The sequence below is a fragment of the Lycorma delicatula genome, chromosome 3 (genome assembly GCF_047948215.1).
Source record: "Lycorma delicatula isolate Av1 chromosome 3, ASM4794821v1, whole genome shotgun sequence".
NCBI lineage: Eukaryota > Metazoa > Arthropoda > Insecta > Hemiptera > Fulgoridae > Lycorma > Lycorma delicatula.
In genome coordinates this window covers 204,650,210-204,674,434 of record NC_134457.1, presented here as the reverse complement: position 1 = coordinate 204,674,434, position 24,225 = coordinate 204,650,210, and the positions used below count along the sequence as shown (strand labels likewise).

Here is a 24,225-nt window from a genome sequence, read left to right as displayed (position 1 = left end):
CTGTGGATTGGGGATGAAAGGTCATCCTTGAAATTTTCTTCGGTGGTACAGGTAGGTTGAATGTTAATATAAACGCCAGAATATTCCACTCTATACCACCCATGGTAGTGATATGTAAGAGAGATCCACTTTGCTTATCATTACATTTTTTGATTAATATCAATCAGTCTCTTAATTTCTTGATGCTCATCATTGAACCAAATGATCCTGTTAAAACTTTGTTGATCAGGAAAGACAAGACCTAGTGAAGTGATTATTTACAAGACCTTCCTGATTATTTTGCAGAACCACAAATGTAGTATTTTTAAACTGTAGGCAGGAATGCTTCATAGTTTACATTATCTTCCCCAGGACTGTTATCCTCATCAGACAAGGCCGATCAAGGTCAATTCACAAGACTAATTCTGGTGGTTTTTTCAGATGGACTATCATAGGGATTATTTCAGGACTAGTAATTTGCCTCGAGTTCCCAGGAAATACAGGACCACTTCTGCAGAGCCCGCAAATACAGTGTCTAGAGCTATTACCTTTTAAATACAACTGGGTTCGCCCAGGAGCCCGGAGATCATTCGAGATTCACTAAATAGAACCATCCACCCATCAGCATAATAGTTTCCAACATGGATTACAATTGCGTTTCATAAGGTGTTGCAACACCACAGATTGTAATTGTAAAAAGAAACAGTGTAAGATGTTGTTGTGTTACAGTTTTTGGGTATATGTTGTAAAGTGTGTAGTGTTCTATGTAGTGTATGAGTACAGTGAAAAGACTTTAGCAGCTCAATGTGTAGTAGGAAGAAAAGAAGCTAGGGCTCCCACAGCCCTACATTGAAACAGCCACGTTGGCATCCCCACAATGTCAACTCCCAAAGTCTTAAAGGGTAAGACCCTGTCGGGGAACAAAAAAATTTAATAAAAATATTATTTGTTCATTAACAAATAACATTTTTATGATAATAATTGATCTTGAAGTCTAACCAAATTACATTCCAAGAAACGGTTTCAAAATAACTTCTTATAAAAAATTTTATCTAAAATTCCAAATTATATTTACTTCTTTGAATCATCCAAATTGGTAGAATTGTTTTTGTATTGAGATGTTTTAATAAACATTTTTTTAAAGAAATATAAGAAATTTAAATCTGACATTTTATTACTAGTTTGTAAAACAGTAATTAAATGATTTTGTTACTTTAGTCTTTATTTATTTACGAACAATCTAAAACCATTATATTTTCCTTTCATGTTTTGTTTTCTCAGGATATATGTTATTGTTGTCAATCAAAGGGGTTTTATTACAATGAAGTAGCTTAATTGTAGTTAACTTATTTATTACAGCAGTTCTGCTTTACAATTTCCATTTTATCTTGATTTTGTAGATTAATACAGTAAAATTAAACCATTTTAAGATGTTGTATAATAATTTATATTTTGGTATATTAATACCAACAGTACCAAATGCTTAGTAAATTAAATTTTAGATATTTTTAACATCTTTAAGGTAGGTAAACTACTACTTCAAATAATATACAATCAAAGTAATATAAACTATATCCTTATAAAGTTGAATTTGTGTAATTATATTTAATATTAATTCTATTTATTTATTTTTTATTTTTTTCAGGAACATGTTTCCAGATAATATTGCTAAAGCATGTATATCACAGGTAAGAATTAATACCTCAATTCAAATTTGTCAAAGTTAAGATGTTATTCATTCATTAAAATTTATAATATATATTTTTACGGTGTATATGCAAAATTGCCCAATAGCATAACTGAATTCATTTTTCAATATGATGAAATGTGATAAAATTTAGAAACTTTAAATTAGTTAATTACTCACTCTGTTATTATATGGAAACTGCCTAATTAGTAACATCAGTCAGTGTTGCTAAACAGTACCTATCTTATTTTAAAGTGGTTAACCAACTCCTTCACTATGTAATAGTGTAATATGTTTGATCTACGTTGCCTTTCATCCAGAAGTTCTTGGTTCATGTTCTGGTCTGGCATGACATTTTGCACTCACTATAAACTTCATTATAATCATCCTAGTAATTGTTTTTTGGCATCAGCCTGTTGTTGCTATTTAAATGAATTAATAATGAATGAATTAATTAATGATTGTAAACGTGATTTAATTAATGAGTTGTTTTAATAAAAATTAATGTCTTCATAAGTTTCATACAGTTTAAGAGTGTTGAGATCTTGAGCACTTATACATTATGTATAAAATTTGCATTTGTGGTTAATGTCTTTCACATGTGCTCTGTTTCTGTGAGATGAATTTCAAAGTTTGATTCTGTTGTTTATAGTGCCTGTAAGTATTCTATGCACCTATAAGTAAATGTTTATCCTGCCTGTCAATTGTATATTTAATGTTGCAATCACAACAGTATAATCTTCATACTTTTGGCTTACTGTTTTCTTAGAATCCATTCTGTTTATTTGCTGTTTGATCTTATCAACCAAGCAAAGTAAGGTTTTATTTTATTTCATCAACCTTTTAGTATTTTATCTGCGTGTAAGTTTTTGTGACACTGATAAGCCTGAACATGTTTTTCAATTTTTATACAAATTTTCAGTAAGATTTTTTTTATTACATGAATCTATATATTTATAATAATCTTTTATAGCATTTTTATCTCTTTAAAAATCACAGCCAGTGCAAGTGTTGGGAAGACTTCACTAATCATTAAATTACCATCATATAGGTGTTCTTTGTATCTCTGTTTTGTAAATATAAAATTTGTTGTATATGTATTGCATGTACTCTAATTTAGAAAAAAAAAATACCTTAAAACAAAAGGGGTACACATACAAAATCATTATTCACAAAATGAAATTTTACACATTGCATATATTTAGTCATAAATTCAGCTCACTCAAACAGTACAAAACTAAAAATCACAATAAAATAATAAATATTTAACATATATCTAACAAAGATCCAAACATATCATTTGGCCACAGACAATCGTAATTAATCAAGATGATCACTTTTAACACATTGCCACTTCCAACTTCTTTAATATAGAAGCCCCATATGAGAACTAGCTAATAACTTAGCACCAACACAATTACAATATTATATTGTATATATATCTTATATCAATTTTAACCACCGTTCCACACTTGATTGAAACTCATTGTTGTAATCAAAGTATTGGTTATGATGCAAGTCATATTTTTACACTCCAAAAAGAGATGCCAAATCTGGATTGTAAGGAGGATGATCAGGCACTTCCCACTTACGTAAACATTTAAATAAATACTTCTCAGCAAAGTTTGAATATGGTTCAGCAATATATTACAATAAAATGATTCCAGAGCTTATTTCACAATATTTATTTTAAATACAATTTTTAACATTTTGTAATGCCTAACATGAGATTTCCAAATTGATTATAGTGGCACACATTCTATGAAATCAGTAAACATGACTCTTCAGTTCCAAAAAAACAACTGCCTTATAATTTTTCAGTAGAAAAAGTTGGCCATCATTCTTTTCTTTTTTTTTTGGTGACAATATGGTCTCGCTGCAATAACTGAATATTTTGCCTTTAATTCACAAATGAATCCCAAGTATCATTATCCATAGTAGTTTTAACATAAAAAAAACCTCAGTCACCTTTAATGTTGTCATACTCATAGAAGGTTAACACTGATCCCATTTGTTATGTCTAGTGTTGTAGAAACCACTTGATAATAAAGTGTCAGCGATCAATATTCATTAATGCACTGTGATTTTTTCTTGAGAAACTGGATGAGTGATTAGCACAGAGTCCCACTACACTGCTTAAATAAGACAGAGTTCTTACTCTTCTCCTTACATAATCTCTTTTAAACAGGAATTTCTTTCTGAATTGCCTTCATTATTAGCTTTATAACTATGTGGAAGGAAAGTTCCATGATAATTTTAAATTAAGGCTTTTGAAAACTTTTTAAAAAAAGGTGTTCTCATATTTCTCCATTTGAACCTTAAGAATTAACTATAACTCAATATCAGAAGTAGTCTGAGGTATTTGTAAAACGTACTTACAAATAACTCAGACTGAAAAATTTGATTCTAAAGTATAGAGAAAATATAACAGTTCTTAAAAATAATATAACTTAATAAAAAACTAAGCAGAAATAAATATTCTGGAATATTATATTAGTAGGAATAAATTATTCTTCACTCTGTTTCATAAAAGGAAAAAACAAAATTTAATTTTACAAAAGCATCTGATATAACATTTTAGTTTATTAAACTATTGAATTTTACAATTTAATATACAATATTACACTTGGCGCTACTTCAATCTTTTTTCTTAAAAAAGTTACTTTATGTGATATTCTTTGAATATTATTTTATTTAAATTGTACAAAATCTGTAAAAAATTTTAAGTGTTTGAGTTATATTAGATAGATTGTATATTCGTGCCAGATGTCAGTTCCAAAGCCAATAAATCTCTGATCCAGTTTGAAATTGTATTCAACATTCATACAAACATAAAGTTGTGGGGAATTTGGTTTATTTTGAACAAAATATCAGCTGGTAGATTCATTAGCTTCATTTGTCACAAGTGACAACTTATTAAATTATTAATTAAATATTAGTCTTTACTGAATTTCAAAATACTATTGGACAACAGCATTAATCTGAAAACAATTGAATAGTATAACTTGTAAAAAAAAAGTTCTCGTAATAATGAAGATTGATGATGTAATAAAAGTTGTGGTTATCATTCTGATGCTTGTTATAATTAATATATTTTATTTTGTTGCAGTATCGAACTGTAATTACTCCTCCAAAAGATTTTAATACAACAGGTATTTTCTACAATTAATTAATTTTAAAATTAGTAATTAATTTATTAAATTTAATATTTGGTTATTACCTATTCTGTGATGATTTATACTCAACATTGTATGTTTATTTGATATTTAATAACCTGATTTCTAGCATACAGACTAACATTCCACTGAGTAATAATTTGAACTTGCTGTCAAGTTTTATTTATTAAAACAATTTCCCCTCTTATTTTATAAAACAAATTTAAATATGAAAACTGTATCCATATTTAATTGTTTTACATTTACCCTCAGTTTTTTTTTATTGAGTGCTGTGTTACCTGTAGGGAAATCCTATAACACATTCATCTTCTCATGGCTCTCCGAGAATGCAAATTTTCTATTTTCTGTCAGTCATGCATATTATCCCCTAACACGCTAAAGATTGTTTCCTGAAATTGCTTATTAGCTTTTTTAGTATGTGTTTTGGTTACTGTCTCATCCTGCTATACTAAATTTTGTCTTCTCCAGTAGGGCCTTCTTTATAGAGTCCCTGTTTTCTTTTATACTCTCGGATTTCCTCATTTCACGTTCTTATGCCCTTTCATTTATTTTATTGGAGGTACCTTAATAAAATGCTTAGCTCATCATTATTAAATATTTATCATATTTATATATATTTTCATCTAAGTATAATATCATCTCTTGGGGCTCCCTGAAAAAACATAGAATGACTTTCCAAAATGTAAAAACTGGCTGTTAGATATTATTCAACATCCAAAGCAACGAGTAGAAATATTAACTAACTTATGTTTATATTTTTGAATCTGCAATCTTTGCTGAAAAAATGACAATAATCTCATATTCTAGAACATTACAGTATCTTTATCAAGCCATACAAGAAAACAGTTTTTGTGCAACTCAAAACTTCAGCTTACAAAAACGAACGTTTGTAAGCTTCCATTTCCATTTTTAACAAATTTCCAAACCATTTATAGAAAATTTCCCATTATTTTATTTAAAATACAATTAAATTATTTTATTTTACAGGAAAATTATTATTCTGTTAAAGGATTTTTTAATAATACAAAAAAAAATATTGTTAAAAACTGAATTTTTTGAATTCAATTCGTGTACATAAATATGTACTGAAGTAATTTTCATTAAGACCTTTGAATTATGAATTATTTAGTAGTTATTTCTTTTTCCTAGTAATTTCATGTATTTATATTTTTAAATTAATTGTGTATTTTGTGATGCTGCTCTGTTCAAGGTTTTACCACGGTTTCCCTCGATTCATCCAGGCAAATCCTGCGGCATTTTCTTTTTTTACCCTTGGAATATCATATCTACCCACACCTGAGGTGATCTATAAAATATATTACTATATACTCATCAGAATAAAAGATTGTTTGATTTAAATATTAAGTAGTACCAGTAAGACTTCTGTTGAAGATATCTTCTCCAAATGTACCTATACATTTAAGAATTATCTGATCATCAAATCTTAAATTTAAGTTTTTCTAATTATACAAAGTCATTTGTATTTATTCACCATCATCATTTAATCACCATACTTAGTCACCATTTATCACTATGTCTACATTCTATACTCTTTATCAGTATTTTCCATATTTCTTGTATCCTCTGGAGCACAAATACCCACACTAGAAAAGTATCCATAAGAAATAATGCTTCAATAAGTCAATAATTATTACTTATTATTTTTACCTCCAATCTGTAATCTTTTATTTTATACTTCTTCCTAGTCTGCCTAGGTAGCAATTCTATTGCTTAAAATTTCATTCCGCTCTATTCTTGAATGTACACAAACATAACTCTGCAAAACATAATTAATTAACAGTCGCTATCTATAATTATGTTACTTATCTATATTCATTTCTCCAATTTAATTTCTTTATTGACTAATCTTCTAACATTCTAGGTGGCTACTTTAATTGCTTCCAATATCTATTTACTAATATTATTTGATTGTGTTATAATCAAAAATTAACTGGTATAAGTTGCAATACTAAGAAAACTGTGGAAGAAAAGAAAATAGAAATTTAAAAATATCTCTAGCCAAGTATTATTTGTTAGCAGATAAGGTTCTAATGCATTATTTAAAATCAGTTACTTCCGTGATGAGTTTCTTCTATTTTATACATACAGTAATCATTATGGTGAAATAAGGTAATCACGAGGCTTCATTGTTACTGTGTTGATCAAACATGTTCAAGTTTATATCCTAAAACTGCTGCTTAAGCTCTTATTTAATTTAGCAATAATAAATATGATCACTTAATGATACTTTATATTTTAATTGAAAGATTTTTCATAATTCTTTTTTAATGAGATGTGTAATCATACTAAGATGCTATTAAACCTTTAGCAACACTTAATTAGATAATATGACCTTATTGCATCAGCTAATCATTTATCACTTATCACTCTCTAATGTCTGATTAAAGTAAATTAGAACATCGATTGTATTGAATTTTTTTAATGTATATCAATTGATGTAAGACACAGCTCAGACATCTTTCTATCTTTATTTTGGATTTAAAATGTTTGAGGAAGTAAGTGGAGAGATTTTGAGGATGGAAAGTCTTATTAAGTAATGCATACATTCTTTCTCACATTTTCATGTACGAGGTTTATAAAATTTTAAGCAGTATTTTTAGGAAAGTTATTAAAACTCTAAATGAAGTATTTTTAATAAATAAAGCAAGAGAAAGTCCTCAGTTGGACTTTTATGTAATTTTTATGTGTAGAGTAATTTTTTCAGGTGGTCCTATTGTAAGCTTTCCCCATATAGGATCTGAACTAATAGATGTTTTTAACAAAAAAATTACTTCAATGTAGTATGTGGAAATATTTTTCATTCTTTGTCGTAATCCTCTTATAATATTATACTGAATGGCATTAATAGTTATTATGATATACTTAATACTTTGATGAAAAAATTTGAGAAAAATTAGTTGGAAAATTTAAGGTAACATTCACTCATTCCAGTAAACCTTGAAAAGTTTTTCTACATTTGTTTATGTATTTTTTATCAAGACAAAGGTTTCTTTTGTTTCTTCAAATAACTTTTTTTCATATCGGCAGAAATTTTTGTAGTAGGCCTACCCAATTTTAAAATAAAAATAAAGATTGTAAAAAAGAATAAATAAATTTAAAAAAATAAAACTAATAAAAATAAGTAAATATTATCAGTATTTTTAAAAAAATCTAAAAAATCACTCTATTAATAAATCAAGAATAATTTTCAGTATTTAATTTTTCAAAAAATTTTGATTTTTTTTAGTGATAAAAAAATTAAGAATTTGTAAGAATTAATCGCTTAATTTGGCAATAACTTATAAATACTAAAATTTAGAGAACTGAAATTGAAATTATTTTTTTTAAATTAATTTTTTACGTCCTTTAAAAAAAAAAAGTTTATTTTATTTTCATAAATACGTCAGTTACATTCAAATAATAAGCTATTAAAATGTTTATTAGAATTTATCTGAAAGAATGAAATACAGAATATTTGTTCTTGAATGTTTCCTTTTTTTAATAATTTGTTGTAAATGAATTGCCTGCATTTCTTTTATTTTTTTAAATGGAAGTCGATTTTGAATTTTAATTCAAAAGCCATCTTTTGAGTCTGTAGCAGTGTCAGAACTAGATGCGATTTATGGTATCATTTTCATTCCCCAGTCAATCCACATGTTGAAATGCTGAGACTTCAACATTGTGGTTTCATATTTGGCTTTCTTCCTCATCAGTGATCCTGTACATCATTTTTAACAACTGATGATATTTTATTCATCTGCCACTCTATGTTTTCATATTTCTGGTTAAAATATTTTGAGTTTCTTTAAAATTTAATTCTGCAAGTAGACTGATTTCATTAATTTGTGCCACCATTTCTGTCTTCATTGCTATTGTATTTTGGTAAACAGTTTTTCACTAGATAGGAATAATTTGCTTCCATATAAGATGATGTTTCCTATAAGGCACCATGAAATTAATATATAAGGAAACCACAACTTAAGTACAGAGTGGTGCGACTCAGAGTTGGTCTAGTGGTGAACGCGTCTTTGCAAATCAGCTGATTTCAAAGTCGAAAGTTTCAACATTCAAATCCTAGTAAAGACAGTTAGACAGTTACTTTTTTACAGATTTGAATACTAGATCATGGGTACCGGTGTTCTTTGGTGGTTGGTTTCAATTAATCACACATCTCAGAAATGGTCGACCTGGGACTGTACAAGACTACACTTCATTTACATTCACACATATCTTCATTCATCCTCTGAAGTAATCCTGATGATCGTTCCAGAGGCTAAACAGAAAAAGGAAAAAGTACAGAGTGGCTTATGAAATGATCCAACATATTTATTTGAATCGCAATACAGAAAAGTAAAATACAACATATATACTATACACCTGGAAATTATGTTCTGCTTATCACATATTCAATATGACCACCATTACGTCTTCAAACTTCTTTGACACAACCTCTTATCTTATTCATAACAACAACACACATCCTCAGTTATCTCGTTGCACGCATCAATGATCAGCACTCACTGTTCCATCACTGTTTAAGGTTTACGGAAAATCTTTTCCTTTAGAAATCCCCAAAGAAAATAACCATATGAATTCAAGTCAAAACTGTTTGTCAGCCAGTTCAGTCCACATACAAAACTATTAGAAAATCAGTTTGAAATGACATTTGTGTTAAAAGTTTCATGCAGAAAGTCTAAAACAACATTAGTTTTGTGCAGTCTGGCTCCATCCTGCATGAACCACTCGTTTTCTAATTGAAACCCTTTTGCAAGAAGCTGAGGAACAAAATTATTACGCAGCATGTTTAGATAACGTTCACTGTTCACTGTCTGTTCAAAAAAGAATGGCCCTATTACCCTGTGACTTGAGCACCTGCACCTGACCTGTTACGGAGCACCTGCTCCGTAATTCTTGGAGCGTGATGCACCTTTTCATGAAACACGTGTGGATTTCAGAATCCCAAAAATGCATATTTTGTTTATTAACAACCTAATCTAGATGAAAATGTGCCTCATCTGAAAACCAAAAATTGTTCAACAATATTCTTGATACATAGCCCGTTCAGCGAATGCCATTCTTTGATGTTTGTTATCAGTCGTTAATTTAGGCAAAACTGTTATTATTTACGGATACAAATGCAAAACTGTTATTATTTACGGATACAAATGCAAACCAGTTTTTTAAAATTCGCTGCACAGATTGCCAGAAATCCTAAGTTATGCTGCTGCCTTTCTTGTTGATTTGCCCATGCTCTGACAGCTTTGACATTCTGTGGAGAACAAACATCGGCAGGCTGTCGCGTTACTCTCAGATACTGAACCCTCACTATTAAATTTTTCATAATCTACATATTGTGTTAAATGAGGTTGACCACTGAATTGGGAAAGGGGAAGAAAACCGTCTTTGTGTAAGTACCACACTTTTCATTTCATTTAAAAAGAACACAGACTTAATGCACTAATCCATTTAAATGAAATTAAAGGATTTTTGTTTACACAACTGCCCAAAAAGGAGTGTAATGTATTTATGTTGTATGTATGTATGTTTGTTCCACTGTAGCAGCTCAATGGCTGAACCAAATTAGATCCAAATTAGATGTATGACCCTGCGTTGAAATCCTTATGTTACCGGGAGTGTCATATCTATAAATAAAAAACAAAAAAATATATATATACATATACATGTAATATATATACATATATATATATATATATGGAGTCATCTTTGAATAACTTACATTCTGAATAATTTGGAATCTCATATGTGTGAAGTTGTCTTACTAGTGTTTTTACATGACTGCCCGAAAAGGAGTGTAATGTATTTAGGATGTATATATGTATATGTATATATATGTATGTAGCAGCTCAAAGGCTGAACCGATTGTCACCCAAACACTGTTAATCCTATATTAGAGGGCAATATTTGACAGCAATATTTTTTTTGGCAGTTGAGTTTTTTAATTTTTAATATTTACATGTTGTTTAGTGAATTAATATTTTTTTGCAGAAAGTTTTTAAGTAATGGTAATTAAAAAACAATCTAGATTTTCTCCATGTTTGTTACACATAATAAATGATGTATGTGTCCAAATAATTTCATTAATTCTCTTCTAAATTTTGAATTTTTTTTTATTATCTTTTGTCTAAATTGTTTTTTTTTCTTTGTAAAAAATTGGTATTTTTTCTTTTTTCTTTGTTTCATTTATTACTTCTTCATATCTTTGCTTTTGCTATTCAGATATTATTAAGTTCTAATATGCAATTTAATCACTTTTTCTACAATTATTTATTTATTTTGTGAAGAACTTTGATCACAGTTTGAAAATATATAAACCACCTAGCCAAATGAAATCCAGTTCTTTTTTTATCCATGGGCATACACTAACCTGAGCACAAAATTATCTTTGTAATTATTATTTTACAATGATCTGAATAAAGTATTAATGTACTGCAAAAATAATGTTTACAATGGAATTGAGTACAAATTTATAATTTTAAATATGAAAAGGCTTTTGTAAATTAATAATAAATAATTTACTGTAAATTAACACTAAATTCTACTATTGTCAATGTAAACTGACAATAGTATGTATGCATCTAACAAGTATATATGCAGTTATTTCCAAAAAGGTTGGTTTGAATGACTGAAATGTAGCTTAACTGAATACTCTACACATACCATAATATAAATAAAGTTCAATAAATTGAATATATTCCAAATTTAATAACTATATTAGTACTGAACATAATTTTCAAAATTTCTATGAACTGATCACTATAAAAATAAACAAATGAGTCATCTATGAGGAGTAGATATACCAACAAATATTATTATTAGATTATTTTTTAAATATATGATTTTATGTTCTTTATGAAATTACACGATAAATAATGCTTTTTATTTTTTTTTTTTCAGATTTAATAGAATGGGATATTAGTAGTGAATACATTGAAAATCCAAATGTACTTGGATTAGTAATTTTTTCAATAATAATGGGAATAGCAATTGCACAATTAGGAGCAGCTGGTGTTCCAGTATTGAAGTTTTTTGAATCCCTTGGAGATGTGACTATGCTCATGACAGCATGGGTTATCTGGTAATTACTTATTTTTTAATATATTTTACACTGTTCATTATACATATATATATATATATATATATATATATATATGACTATATCATTTTTTAAATAAATACAGAAATAATAGCTTTTATTTAAATAATAAAAAATACCAAACCTTTGCCACAGTAGTTAATTGTAATGCTTGCAAAAATTTTTTAAATGCATATAACAACTGAACAAAACAGAAGATTATTTTATAGCTGACATATGAATTTTACTGGCAGGTAACTTGAAAAATATTCCAAGACTTGTTTATTATAAATTAAGAAAGAAAATGCTTTACTTTCTGTGGTTAGGTTTTGTTTTTTTATTGTGTAAACAAGTTCAATAAATGTGCATACCTATTAAAGTATACAACTGATCAAAAGTCATACAGGGAGAAGTGTGGGAAAATATCTATTTTAAAAATAAAACAACTTTTTTTAATAACCTGAAACACTCATTTACAAAACTTATTACAAAGAACATTATCTTGGATTATTAAACTTCATATTGATTTTTTTTTTTTACAAGATTTCAAAGACTCCATAATTTTTTTTCTCTACTGCTATAGTTAAACAAAGTTTTTATCTCAAATTTCTCCTTTAATTTTAACTAACAGCTCTTCTGTCATTAGAAAGCACAGATTCCAACTTAATTTTCACAGTGATGATAAATTCCCTTAGTTCTTTATAAAAACCAAGAGTCAATAATGCCACATCTCATAACACATCAGATCACACTATCTGAATGTAGTGGTCATTGTTGACATTTAAGTTTGTGTTTAATCAAAGACATTAAAAATAAGCTTCATTAGATAGTGCTAGTATGAGCTATCAGTTGTCATACAGTTTGATTTTATAGTGGTCAGAAACAAGATCTAAATGAATGGTATGGAAAAGACCACAATTAGATTCATCTATGTGCATGGCTGTTTCTTAATGAGATGGAATTTGCACTATGAAATGCAAATATTGCTTGTTAAGAGTATAGATTATGTTACCATGGTCCTTTTCACATGTGTTGTACAAATTCTGTAACTGTAATTCATCACTAACTGAATAGATTTTGAAGTTGGAATCGGTCCTCTGCCACAGTCACCAAACTGATTTCAAAATGTTGACTGAACTTGGAATACACTTTATAGGTTTATTCAAACAAAAAAAAAGATTACATCACTATTACCACAGTGCAATATAATTTCATCATATAATGTTTTGTAAAGGCTGATTTTTTCCAGTATACTGTTATTTTACTGCTGCTGTATACCATACACATAAACTACATTCCTTTCAAGGCACAGAAGTTTGTCTCTGGCAGTAAATACTCTTTTCATTTCTACTGTTGACTAAGGCAGTGAAGGTATTACATTTTTTTTTTTTTTTTAACCGAAGGACCTAGATAAACTAATTTCATGTCTGTTACCATCTACCCAAACCTTTTAATCTTTTATAATTGTTATGTGTTTAAAGCAACTGAGATATAACAGGCATTATTTAGTTATAAACTCTCTCGAATGTAATGATGATTTTTCTTTTTTTAGTAAAAAAGAGAAAAATTTTACTTTTAAATGTGACGAGTGTACTGATGAGCTTAATATGGTGATGCACAACAGTATTTTCAGTATGTCAAGAAGGCAACAGGATAGCTTAAAGCTTTCATGATTATAAAAAATAGCACAAAAAATTGACAATTTATATTTGAAAGTAAATAAATCCAGATTATTTTTGGTAGATTTATCCATACACAGCAGTAGTTGTTCCTTCTAGAATTTTATTTTTTGTCATTAATTTTCTGTGAAAAAAACAATGTGTTGTTCAGATCAATCTCACTGTCGACTATTTTTAATGAGCGATTTCTTTTACGGAGTAAAAACGTAAAAAGCCTGTAAAATCATTTACAGGTACACTTATATACTTTTAGTCATATGAAAATTAATATTGTGTTATTATTACATCCATAACCATATATAGACATGAATGTATGCCCATTCATGAGATGTGAATGATATTATTCAGTATCCTATTTTGTTCTATCAGGTAATGGCTAACCTTTTTCATTATGGTTTAATCAGTAAGCATACTTTTTTTCTATTCTTTACTGGTATTTTATTATCCTTATAAAATATTAGAGAATTATTATTTAAATATTTGTGAATTTTGACAGGTTTTCTCCAGTTGGTGTCTTCTTTTTGGTATCGTCAAAAATACTTGAAACAGAAAGCTTTGCATTAGTCATGAGTAAATTAGGATTATATTTTGTAACAGTACTTAGTGGGTTAATCATACATGGTTATGTAATACTGCCACTCCTGTATTACTTTTTCACTCGGAAATCGCCAATTGTTTTCCTTAAAAATATGAGTCAAGCTATTATAACAGCATTTGGAACAGCTTCCAGGTAATTTTTAAATAATATGTCTAATCCTTTTAAGCTATAATAAATTCAGTATGAAAAATGAAAAAGATATCTGAAATAGAAAGGATTTTGTTTTTATTTCTGAAGGCTGCACAGAAATTTTCTTTCCTGAAAATATTTATTATTTTTTTTAATGAAAGTTGTTTTTAAAATGTAAGGTTTATTGTGAAAGTACTTCACAAAGTAGATGTAAAACATCAAATTTAATCTGCTTTTAGTAAAACATTTTTTATTTAATATTCAAAATGTATTTTGCCACAATATATCAAGCTATGAAGATTGTAAAATTCAAACAATTTTTGTATGAAATATTTTTATTGAATTAATACAATTTCCTTTCAAATAAATAAGTTCCCTGGTACTCAAAGAAATAATGAGTAGTTCAGTTTGTACTTTATAATTCTCAATATTATTTATGGAGAGTCTGTCTGTAATAAAAAAATAATGTTCCATAGCATACTTGAGAGGTAGGTAATGAAATTTATTTCTGTAAGAAACTGTTAGTGTTAGAACAATGTTTTGCATGTTTGTTTGTAAGGAAAAATAAAGTATACGAATATACTAACAAAATTTAATAACAGTTTATGGAAAAATCTTTTGATTAAGCTATTATTTATGACTAAATAGTAAATTTGAAGCTTTTGATGATAAGATAACAATGGTTTTGTTCCAATTAGCTTTTCTTCAATCCTTAATAAAAATCCTTCACTGAAAAAAAATGTTTCTGTTTTAAATAAAGATTTAAAACAAACTCTAACCATGGCATAAAGAAATATTTGTTGATTGTATCAGACAGTCATGAGATAAATACTAATCCTTTAGTAAATAAAAATTCTTATGAAGATACTGTTATCACCATTTCTCAGCAGTCTTTAAGCTTTGATAAACAAAAATTAATTTGACATGACTTGGGATTTCAATTGTGATGATTATGCCATTATTATGACAGGAGTTAACAATGTTGACAGAAGCAGCATCCTGTTTCATTTTGTATCGACTGGTGAGCATCTGTAACCCATCTGATATAAATGTATCAGCAATGAACAATAATAGTTCCATAGATAACTTAACTTGGAATGGATAACAATTTTGTCAATAATAACATACAATATTACATCATGGTAGTGGCAGAATTCATCAAAACCAAATCATTTCTTTACACAAATGTGGATTTCAACCTTGTTTAACATACCACTCGCTAGCGATGTCACACATATGCAGATTGCACTTCATGATGCATGCCTGTTTTTCCTATATTAAACAATTAGTACCATATACAATTAATTTTGCCATTCATGACATCTCCCCCAATAACTTTGACTAGTTGACAATTGATAACACCCAAGAAAATTTGTTTTTGGCTCTTGTAACACAAACCACTTCAAAATTAGCAGAATAAATTATTGAATGTTCTTTAAAAATCACACCAAAAATTAACTTTGACAATTGATAACACCCAAGAAAATTGTTTTTGGCTCTTGTAACACAAACCACTTCAAAATCAGCAGAATAAATTATTGAATGTTCTTTAAAAATCACACCAAAAATGAACTAACACTTTCAAAAACTCTAGACACTGAACACATGGAAATAGACTTGACCTGAAGCTGCTCTGGCCTTTCACCTTCCATTTACTTGTGCAATGGTTTTTACTTTAAAAGTGATCCTTGTATACAAAAAAGAAATAAAGCTTCCAAGCAATCATTCTTTACAAAAGAATTGTTATAAAAATAAATAAATTCACAATACTGGATTCAGAGTTAACATTTTTTACTTCCTTGTACAAAGTAAAGGAAGTATTTTTATCACAAAAAATTTTGGTTTTCAGATTTCAATGGAAATATCCATTTTGACCATCCCTGAATCCATTTTGTCTAGTTTCAGCATGACATCTGTACGTGTATGAATGTGTCTCGCATAGCTCAAAAACAATTAGTCGTAGGATGTTGAAATTTTGAATTTAGGACTGTTGTAACATCTAGCTGTGCACCTCCATTTTTGTTTGCAATCATCTGAACTAGAAGTGTCCAAAAAAGCCAAAAATTAAAAAAAAAAAGGATTTTGGGCTTTTCAACAATATATCATAAGTGGTACTTATTTTCATTGGTTCCAAGATAAAAGCCAAATAGAATTTTAATTAATGAAATGTTTGGATCTTATAAGGGGAAGGCACATCGGTTCAAATCCAACTTCATCTCCTTTTCCTTTTTTAACTTTTTTTTTAATTTAAATATATTGATTTATTAATAATTATTAATCTCTGATGTAAAAAAAAATTACAATAAATAATAATTCAATAATAACAATAAAAAAGAAAAAAATATCGGAAGTTATTTATTAAATAAAATTTTATGTACTTTTCATTTAAAAAGAAAAATGTGTACATGCAATATAATAGTGTACAAGCGGAAGTCATTTGGTGTCCACATCAGATTTTATTTTTTACTATAATAATATTAAACATTTCTGAATTTATCAGTTCACATTCTACGTGTTAATTTCTTTTGTTTATTTATTTGTTATAGTAATGCTACACTTCCAGTATCAATGCAGTGCATTGAAGAAAAATGTGGTATTGATGTTAGGATATCTCGTTTTGTAATGCCAATCGGTGCAACAATCAATATGGATGGCACTGCCCTTTATGAAGCTTTTGCAGCCATATTCCTTGCACAGATTCGAAATATACCTCTTAGTTTTGGAGATGTCATTGCTGTCAGGTATGGTAAATATTACAGTTATAATTAACAATGTTGGTCAAATCAGCATTATAATTGCTACTATAAACTTATATTTACTTTAGTTTTATTTTTTTTAATCATTTAATAAGAAAGAAAAATTACTTTATTCTTGTATTCATTTTTAACATTGAAATTAAATGATTCTATATAAGTTAATATTTCTTATAATCATTAGACAAATAACATTTATTCTAGACAAGTTTTAAAACAAATAGTTTAACTGTGGATATAAATATTATATGTATATTTAATACAACTGGTACAATACTTTTATTAAAATTTAATCAACAACATCTGCTTTTTTCAAGAATGGATATAGACAATGACATTTTTATGGCATCCAATTTTTTAAAAGTATTTATTTACTTAACTGAAGTGGTTTATATCCTTTTATTGCACTAAAAAAATGCATCAATTTATACATTTCAAAACGACCTAGATGCTTATTTATACTAAGAAAATAAATAGTAGATAAAATACATGCTCGTTTAGGATAACTAATTAATATTGTAACATCTTCTTAAAATTTCCATCCCTTTATAATGCTTAGTTTTCATTACAGAAATTCATTTCCACTGAACAGAAAAATTTTTAATTACATTCTAACTGTAGTAAGTTTTTCAATGATAAAACTTTTATCTGAAGTGATATCAGCTTATGAATGAAGTGAATATTTGTACTACTCAAAATCACATAGAAAAGAGACCACAAAGAAATCAGGATATTTAGGATAAATATGTTTTTAAAATGTGATAAAACATTTCAAACTTTTCGTAAAATTTTAATGTAAGTATAATAAAATATTTTTAAAAGATTTTTAATATATCATTTGAAAAATAAAAATGTATCTGATAATAATTGGTGCATTTTTTTAGTAAGAGGCATCCTTGATTATAAGGCATGTTCACTCTTTATAGCTCAACTTTAAAATGAAAATCACATCCACTAAATCTTGCTATTTACTTTATTTTAATTTTTGAAAGATTATGAGTGAATTTGAAAAAATACAACCATTTCATTCAGAATTTAACTCATTATTAAAACCAAATGAAAAAATTGATTTTTGCCAAATTCATTCGTTCCATTTGGAATGATTACTTATTTGTAATGAAGTGCAAAAGAAATTCTGATTTAAAATAAAATATTGAAGATAACAAAAACAACTAAAACTTGTTAGTTGTTATTGAACCCTTTTAACTGAAAGTAGTAGTGATCAACATCTAACCTCTAACAATCTTGACAAACATGTATCAGTTGAGTGTTGACACTATTATGTGATTAGGTGGAACCAATGGCTCTAATGTTCCTTTCAGCAAGTTTATTTACATCTGTGCAGTCAAAAAACTTAAAATTTAAAGTAAATTATGTAATAATAAATTTAAATACAATACCAAATCTAATCTACTTTAGAATTTATGTTTCTAATTTTGATTAATTTATGAAGATAATTCACCTCAGGAGACCAAAGAAAAACTTGATAAAATTATGGTGAATCTGCACCTTTGATTAGAATAGTTAATGAGCGGTTTCAAGATTTTGGAAGTGGTCATATGTGCACAAGTGATGCCAGACATTCAGGACGCCCTGTTGAGGTGACTACTCCAGAAATGATTGATAAACTTCATGATTTAGTGTTTGATGATAGAAGAGTGAAGGTACGTGAAATGTGTAGTTCTGTGGGCATCTCAACTGAATGGGGCATAATATTTTGCATCAACACTTGAACATGAAAAAGCTATCCGCAAGGTGGATGCTAAAACTGCTCTCAGATGACTAAAAATAAAATCGCATTAAGTATTCCATGAACAGTTTTAGCAAAACTACAGGATGTTAAGCTTATTTCATCACTGTTGATGAAGCATGGATAATCCACTACCACCTGAGACCAAGGAACAATCCAAACAGTGGGTTGTCAGCGGAGAGTGCACACCAAAGAAGTTGAAGGCTGTTCCTTCAGCCAGGAAGATTATGGTGACTGCCTTTTGGGATTCACAAGAGATAATCCGCATGACTATTTAGGAAAAGGTCCACCAACTACAAACAAATATTATGCATTGTGATGGACCATTTAAAATCAAGCTACAAGATAAACATCCACAACTGTCTCACAAAATAGTCCTCTTCCATCACAATAAAGCACCTGCTCACGCCTTTGCAGTTGTGGGCACAAAACTGATGTAGTTAAAAATTAAACTTGTTCTGCATGATCCCTATCCTCCACGCTTGGCTCTTTGAACCATTATTTTTTATCAACATGAAAAAATAGCTGGCAGGAAGAAAGTTTTATTCAAACGAGGAAGAGGTTTGAATAATAAATGCATTTGAACAAATGCGTGTTTAGCAGAGTTGGAAGAATTTTATTTGGAAGGGATCAACAAACAGAAGCAGCTTAAGCTTTTAAGCTTAAAGTTTATCTCAGAAATTAAGTGTTTTTTATTTTACACGGACTTTTCAAACCACCCTAATATATGTTCACTTAAAACTCAAGAACTGCTGGGCCAATGCATATGAATATTTTACAAAGTTTTCATTAAAATTTAAAGGTGGTTTGCTTTTATTCATAAATTTATCCATATATCTTCATTATTGGATGTGCTGTAAAGCTTAAATAATAATATCACATTCTATATTTTCATTTTTCATAACTGAACAGTTTGATTTGCAACCAAGATACACTTTGTAAGAGATAGATATTAAGTTATTGAAAGTGAAATTTAGATTTAACTTTATTTTGGTGTTTAATTTATCAAAATCAAATACGGTAATTATTCTCGAAATATCTCTTATTCGGCAGAAAACTTTATGCTAACAATTTTTATCGTTAGGTAATTGATGAAATTTTTTATAGTGAGCACTATGTAAATTATATATTAGTAAAATTTACTGTATTTAATAAACTAAAATGTAAAACTAAAAATATTCTTTATTTTAAGATTGCTAAAACTATCTATGTTTTGATATTTATTTTGAATTATTTCTGAGATGATGGTGAGTTCTTCAAAACTGCATTAGATATTAACTAGATATTAACATGTATGCATCAAATATTAACTATTTTACATAGCTGTTTTTTTCATACCTTAATTAATATAATAAAATTAAGTTGCATGGTAATCTGTAAATATTCATTTATGAATTTGATTTACATCTGTAAATAATTGCTAAGAAAATATTTTATTTTATTGTAAAAAATTATTTATTTATTGTTTATTAATAAACAAACAAGGAGGTGGTTATTGATTATTAATTGTTAGTTTATTGAAATATTTTATTCTTGTTGTAATACAAACAAAACATTTAAAGTAAAAATGCTTTTGCTTTAGTGGCTTTATTTCAATGTGTACCCATTATGCAATGTCTGTTTTTTTTTATGTGGCATTATGTATGAACAACATAACCTAATTTAATGAAATTTTAAGAATAGATTTATTTTAACTAGACAGCAATTTACATGACTGAACTAAACTAGCAACTTCTGCTACATTTTAACTTTAATTACTAGTGAGCTGCTCCTTTGTTACAAAAAAAAAAAATAGATCTTTGGCATTTACTTGTTCATGATTTTAGGATACACTTTATAAAAAATAATAATAGAACAAAAAATTAGATATAGTTTGCTTTTGGTAAAAATATTTTTAATATATTTTCTCAGGGTATTTTACTTGTTCACCAATAAAATTCTAAACAGTGAAAACTGGAAGGAGAATAAATTATAAGCAGCTTTCACATAAAATTCTCTGAAATTTCAAACAGGGATTTCTATTTTATTTTGCATGGACAGTTTTTTTGCCAGTTACATTTAGATGAATTTTAAAAAGATTTCAGACAGATGAGAATAAAAAGGATGGATTGGTTGATACTGTTGGACTACCAGCTTATGATGTGACAATAATTTTTACTCTTGACTGGCTTCTGTAAGTAATTATGAGTGAAATGCCAAAATAAAATTTGAATCAATTTTTCTTTTTAAATATTTTTCGGAACTTTCATTGAGAATAATAAATAAAATTTGTTACCTTGAAAGATATCAGAAAATTCAACTTGTCATGTTGCAAAACACTCAATCTTTTCCTGTAATGAAATTTTATCATTCCAGCTTCATATCATCTGCCTGAGCCTTTCACCATCAAGCTTTTTATTTAGCTACGTATGTAAATTTTTAATTACAAATGTTAAATTTAAACAGTAGAAAATGTAATCAATTGTTCTATCAAGTTTCCTAAAATAAAAGCACTCTTTAAAATAAATGAAATTGATTTATGTAAAATAATAAGTGTGTTATTGAATTTTGAATACTGTATGTAATTTACTTTTATTTGTTAATCATACAGTATAACAGCAACAATGGCAAGCATTGGAACAGCTGGAATTCCTCAGGCAGCTTTTGTCACAATGGTAATGGTACTTGATACTGTTGGACTACCCGCTGATGATGTGACAATAATTTTTGCTGTTGACTGGCTTCTGTAAGTAATTATGAATGAATAATATATTTCTTGTTTTTTAATACTCACTTGGGGATATTTTATAAGTCAATAAGTATTACAAAATATTATATCTATATTTTTAGAGGAAAACATTTTTTTTATAAAAAAAAAAGAAAAAAACTTGTTCATGTATAAAAATTAACTGCTTCATAGTTATTTATACGTAATTTAATCAACCATAATTTATAATTTAGGAATGTGATAATGGTGAAGGCTAGTAATTCATACTTTTTCCAGCTGATCCCAATTTTAGCCAATATTTCATCAATGCTTTATTTTGTATTTAATTGGAAAATGCATTAAATAAAAACGTTTTTACTTAGACTGCTTTAAAACATTACAAAAATGTGCTAATTAGTGCTATCAGTATTAATTTTCTTCAAAAAGAAAAATAATACTGATTTATACCCGACTATCTAGTATTAAAAATTAATACTAGATAATACCCGACTTGTATTATCTATACAAGTCGGGTCACTCTTCATATAAAGTATATCCTTTCTTTATCAAAATATTGAACATTTTATAAGAATTTGTTACATTTATATAATTAATTTCTGTAAAACACAAAAACTAAAAATTTAAACAATCTTTCATTTTATAATGTAAATTTTGGTGTCATAAATTAACAAAAATATTTAGAAACATTCTGAGAAATTGATATATTTCCTTATCACATTAAACATGACCGATAAAAATTTTTATAAATATTTGTGTTACAATTCATAGATACTCAGAAATACGTTTCAAGAAAATCGTTACAGGACTAACCCAGGCCCTTTTTCTATGTATGTATCAAGTCTTTCTTCAATGTTGAGAAAAAACTAACTTATAGCCCTGAAAGTTTGTAATCCTTCATCAGAAAATTGTTAAGTATAGAAATAACCATATTATGTCTGCAAGGTGTTAAGGTGTTAGTATTAAATTCTGCTCCCATCCACAATAGTATTTTTTTGTAGTTCAGATACAGTAAGAAATGATGTTCTAACTAACAATCATGAGAAATCTATGGAAAACAATTGTTAAAAAGATTTGTTATCCATAGATTGAATCTGCAACTGTAAATTGCAATATCAAGAGTATTCTTAGTTCTATAAAATATTGTAAAGTATAGTCCCAATATAATGATAAATTTCATTTTTTATATGATGTTGAAAATTTGTTTGATAACACTGTAATATGCTTATGCTACTTTTACACCTGATAAAATTAAAATAATTATATTTGGTAATGGGATTTCTATTGAATTGAATGGTTTAATTTATTAAACCATTTTTATTGAATTCATTAAACCATTTTTATTTGATTCTCCAAAAGACCCTTTTAAGTTAAAAGTTCTTAACAAGTTACTCCACTGAAGAAAGAAATGCATAATTAGCTCTGAAACCTGCTTTGGAAAATGGTTTCCATATACTTATTTTTTGGAAGTGTGTTTTTTATTACTTTTTAATAATAATTATAAAAGTTTTAATTTTCTTTCACGGCTATTTACATATAAAATGTATACTTTTTAAATGAAAACTGAGATTGGTGGTACTTGTGGGCTATTATGATAAATCATATTTTTACAAGTTTCAAATAAATTTAGCAGCTGACCTCCATACTGAAGTGGTAGCATCTCTTGCTTTCATCTGAGAGGTTCTGAAAGGATTTGAATACCAGTCAGGCTTGACACACACACATTCTACAATGCCGTTACTGTCATAAAAAAGATTTACAGTACTGTAATTTGTCAAAGACCTATACTTAGCAGACCAAAATCAGTTAAATGTATATAATTATAAATTTAGGCTTAATTAAATAATATATATTTTTATAGAATAAAGCATAATGATTGACTTCCTTTCAGTGATCGATTCAGAACAGCTGTAAATGTTTCTGGAGATGGTCTTGGAGCTGGAGTAGTTGCACATTTAAGTAGAGATGATTTAGAAGACATGATTGAAATGCCAACGTCTTTAAAAAATAATGAAGAAAATACACCATTGTAAACCATATTGCTTATGATAAGTGAAATTAAACATTAAATAATACTATTGCTATGAGCATTTATACAAGAGATTGATACAAACAGAATTTCTGTGTTATTATTATAATACTATAATATATTGTAACTTATACAGATTAATAAACTTTATTTTATAAAAACAATTTATCAGTATAAATTTTAATCTTTTTTTTTTAATTCATTAAAACTTTGGTATTTATAAGAATTATTTGATTGCAATTCTCAGAATTGTTTATATCTATCAGTCATAACAAATAAAATAAAAAAATAGTATCTCTACTTTGAACATATGTATAAAGATGAACAGAAATTATTTTAACAAAGTATAAAAATAATGATAATGATAGTAGTAATGATAAATTGAAGTGCACTTGGGATAGGTGCACAGTGGTTCTGGCATCAAACATCAAAAATCGACCTTAGACAATCATCCATTGACAATCGACAGAGTCAACTGTCAACAATCTAAACAGTCAGGAACAGCCAGAAATAGTCTCAACAGTTTTGATTTTTATTCAGTTTTATACAGTTTGCTATTAGATCATGTATTTAATGAATAATATTTGTAAATTTGTAGTGCTCATGTGTGAAGTGGTAGTAGTAGTATTTTGTTACAGTATATATTGG

The 24,225-nt window shown here is 27.7% G+C and overlaps 1 pseudogene; it reads left to right on the top strand.

The window, feature by feature from the left end:
- The window catches only part of LOC142321073 (excitatory amino acid transporter 1-like), a 49,067-nt pseudogene extending 25,424 nt beyond the window's left edge, over positions 1-23,643 (top strand).
- Positions 23,644-24,225: the final 582 nt, after the last annotated feature.